The 4,318-nt window shown below is 29.0% G+C and overlaps 1 pseudogene; it reads left to right on the top strand.

Moving 5' to 3' along the window:
- Positions 1-53: 53 nt before the first annotated feature.
- LOC140919569 (uncharacterized) lies at positions 54-2,423 on the top strand (annotated as a pseudogene).
- The last annotated feature ends 1,895 nt before the right edge of the window (positions 2,424-4,318 follow it).

Below are 4,318 nucleotides of genomic sequence, written 5' to 3'. Positions count from 1 at the left end.
ATATAAGTTGTTTTATGTTTCTTAAATTGATTGATTTAGATAAGTTTGTGAGAATGAAGAAGAGTAAAATAATTTATTCTTTTTTCAAGAGGAAAATTTGTGAGATTGAAAGAGATGAATAAATTATAACTTCTACATCTAAAACTATCTCTGAGAATCCAAGAATTGAACAAAATGAGAATTATCTTTCCAAGGTTCCTAGAGTTTTCGAAGATGACTTTGAGAAATGTTTAAAATGTGACCCCGAAAAGCGCCCTCAAATTTGGAAATATCCACCAAATAAATTGGATGCAATGCGAAGAGCTTATCTAAAATTTGGTCCTTATCAAATAAATTTAGAAGAATATCCTTCATCTGGAAAAGAGGTTCATCCAAGACGGTTTTAATATGCTTGGTTTAACATATTTTCTTCATGGCTAAAATATTCACCTTCTAAAGATGCTGCATATTGTTTACCATGCTATCTATTTAGCAAAAGACCAAGTGGACGTCCTGGATCAGATGTCTTCATTGGTATAGGTTTTAGAAATTGGAAGAAAATTAAAAATGGAAAATTTTGCGCCTTTCTCAAACACATAGGGATGGATCCTTGCTCACCACACAACAATGCAATGAAAGCTTGTCTAGACTTGTTGAATCAAGATGGACATATTAGGAATACTTTTCAAGTGCAAAGCTTGGAACAAATTTTGAAGAATCGAATACGTCTCAAGACATCAATTAACAATGTTCATTGGTTAACACTTCAAGCTTGTGCTTTTAGGGGACATGATGAAACTAGCGAGTCAAGAAATTCAGGCAATTTTCTTCAATTGATAAAACTCTTGGCAACTTACAATGATGAAGTTGCGAAAGTTGTGTTGGAAAATGCTCCATATAATTCTAAATATACTTCACATCAAATTCAAAAAGAGTTTTTGCATATTCTTTCTAATAGGGTGAGAAAATATATCTGTGAAGAAATTGGTGATTCCAAAATTTGAAGCTCGTGATGAATCAAAAAGGGAACAAATGTCTCTTGTGTTAAGATTTGTTGACAAAGTTGGTTTAATACAAAAGCAATTTTTTTTGTGGCACATGTTAAAGACACTACAGCTTTAACTCTGAAAGAAGAATTATGTGATATACTTTCTCGACATAATCTTGATGTTTCTAATATGTGTGGTCAAGGGTATGATGGTGCTAGTAATATGAGAGGAAAATGGAAAGGTTTACAAGCATTGTTTATGAAAGATTTTTCTTATGCATAAATTTTTTAGAAGCTCACTTTTGTTGTTAATGTTGTTTGTTCTTCTAGTAAGCGTCATGATGAGTTACAAGTTGCTCAATTAGAGGAAATTGCACATTTGCTAGAAATTGATGAGATTGTAACTGATAAAGGTATAAATCAAATTGTTACTTTGAAACGAGCTGGGGATACTCGTTGGGAATCACATTTCTCTTCTATTTGTAGCTTGATAAATATGTATGAGGCAACTTGTATTATTTTAAAAAAAATTGCAAATGAAAGAGCAAGTTATTCTACACGTGGGGATGTTGATAGTGCTTATAATTATTTGAAGGCGTTTGATTTTATATTTATCTTGCATTTGATGAAATAAATTATGGGGATAACTGATATACTTTGTCAAGCCTTACAACAACAATCTCAGGATATAGTTAATGCCATGTGTTTGGTTGGAACAACAAAGTATCTTATTCAAGCATTGAGAGAAGATGGTTGGGCTGCATTATTTACTGAAGTGAAGACTTTTTGTGAAAAACATGATATTGAAATTCCTGATCTCAACGATGTTCATTCAACAATAAAATTTGGATGCTCTCGTCTTCAATAAGGTCAGGATACAATAGAGCATTATTTTAGAGTTGAAATATTTTTTACTGCCATTACTAATCAACAATTACAAGAGTTGAATAACAGATTTAGTGACAAAGCAATGGATTTGTTAACTATAAGTTGTGTTTTGACTCCTAAGGATAATTATAAAGATTTTAACATTGAAAAAATTTGCACTCTAGTTGAAAAATATTACCCTGTGGATTTCAACATGCAAGAGAAGATTAATTTGAAATTTCAACTCCAACATTTCTTGGTTGATACTTGTCAAGAGTTAAATTTGAAGAATTTATCAACTATCCAAGAATTGTGCTCATGTTTGGTTTCAACTGAAAAGACACAAAATTTCTACTTGATTGATAGACTACTTCGTCTTATCATGACTCTTCCGGTTTCTATTGCCACAACTGAAAGATATTTTTCACCAAAGAAAATTATTAAATCAAGGTTAAGAAACAAGATGGAAACTGACTTTTTGGCAGATAGCATGACGGTTTATATTGAAAAGGAAATTGCTGCAAGTATCACTTCTAAGTCTATTATTGATTATTTCAAGTTAATTAAAGAGCGTAGAGCATTACTTTAAGGTATTCTTAAGTCATGTAGTTAAATTATTTGATACTTCATTTTGTGTTTATTACAACTTAATTTGTTGTTATATAATATTATTTATATATTTAATTTATATATTATATTTTTATGTTGGTCACCCCAAACTTTTCAGTCAAGCTCCGCCACTGCTCACAAAGCTCACCATGTTTTTCTTTTAGGACGAACTTGTTCTTCTAAAGTGTTTGTCATGGATTAAATGTTAATAAGAGATGACAAATTTATAAAAATAATGATTTTTTTTGTGTTTTCCTTGTTTTAAAAAAATATACATAATCATTTATTTCAATAGGTATCCTATCTCTTAGTTAGCTAATAAAACTAACACATATTTTATAAACTAAAAATAAAAAAACAAACTTATTAAAAGGACTTGGGTTAAATATGAATATTTATCAATTAAGTATTATAAAAAAATTGATTTATTTTAATGTTAATAATAAAGAACAATAGTGTTAAACTTCCTGATAAATATTGTCTTTAAGTCCTAAATTAACTGGAAAATGTTAAAATTGTTATGTTTGATATCATGTTCTAGGTTCGAATCCGAGATGTTGTGTGTGAGTTTATGGTGTGTGTAAATTGAAAAGACTGATTTTATACACATAAAATTTAATTATATATAAAAATTTCTCACGTTTTTATCTATTAGCTAGATATTCAAAAGATAAATTAATAGTTAAATATAAATCCATCTATTTACTAATTGACCCATTACAGTCGTCTATAACGATGAACTCATATATTAACTAATTGACACGTAAAAAGTCGTCTATAACTATGAATTCATCTATTAACTAATTGATATGTGAAAATTCGTCTATTAACTAATTGACTCATGAAGGATAATTATCAACCTTTTTTTTTTGACAAATTAACTATCAATCTTTTCTTCACTTAAATTTTATGATCTCGTGGAAAAAAACACAAATAAATGAAATGATGATAGTGATCCATATGTTTCCACTACAAATAAGTATTTAGTGTTAATTTTTTATGTCAACCATTTATGTAATAAGTAGTAAATTAAAAAGAAACATAAATTGTTAAAATAATTTTCACTTTAATCTTAATTATACAAAAGAAACACATAGATAGATACCAACAATTAGAGGTGGACAACGAGCTGAGTAGGCCGGATTTGGGTCAAAAACTCTCAACCAACTCAAACTACGGGTGCAATATATAGACCTATTTCCGCCAATTTTTCATTTTTGAATTTGTCGGGTACGAGTTTCTTCGGAATACTGGTTCTTCAGTTTGGTTTTTTTAGTTACATGATTTAACACTTAGAATCCTAAATCCAAACAGAGTTAGAAACTATGACTTAAAAACAACAAAAGACGAGAAGAAAATCATAAATCTAGTCACTTAAAGAGTAGATCTGGTTGTTGAAGAAGTTGCAATCTGAAACCATCAGATATGTGCTACCAGTATCGTTCTTTTCTTGTGAACAAAAGTTAAATTGTTGTAAATCACAAGAAAGAATGGCGTCATAATATTTTCATCGACAAAAAAATTATAAAAAGCTATGAGAGATTCAGAGAGAAGCATGTTGGAGGTAAATAGTTTATATTTGTACTATTGTGGGCTAGGTTCCATAGATGTACAATACATAATCGGATTGTGCAGTTCGGCAGTTTTTTGAACGGGCTGATTTCATTGTCCAGCTCTACCAACAATAAGAGTATATAAAAATATACACCATGAGCATTATCTAATATTTTCTACTATGTTATAAAATTAAATTAAGCTATAAGACGATATTTGTCTTAGATATTATGTTTTATAGATGTATTTTTTGTAAACAAATATTAATAATTATATAAAGATTATGCTTTATATGTTTATTAATAAATAAAAAATTAGATA

Source organism: Cicer arietinum, chromosome 3 (genome assembly GCF_000331145.2).
Source record: "Cicer arietinum cultivar CDC Frontier isolate Library 1 chromosome 3, Cicar.CDCFrontier_v2.0, whole genome shotgun sequence".
In the NCBI taxonomy this organism is placed as follows: domain Eukaryota; kingdom Viridiplantae; phylum Streptophyta; class Magnoliopsida; order Fabales; family Fabaceae; genus Cicer; species Cicer arietinum.
This window is presented reverse-complemented; position numbering and strand designations above follow the sequence as displayed.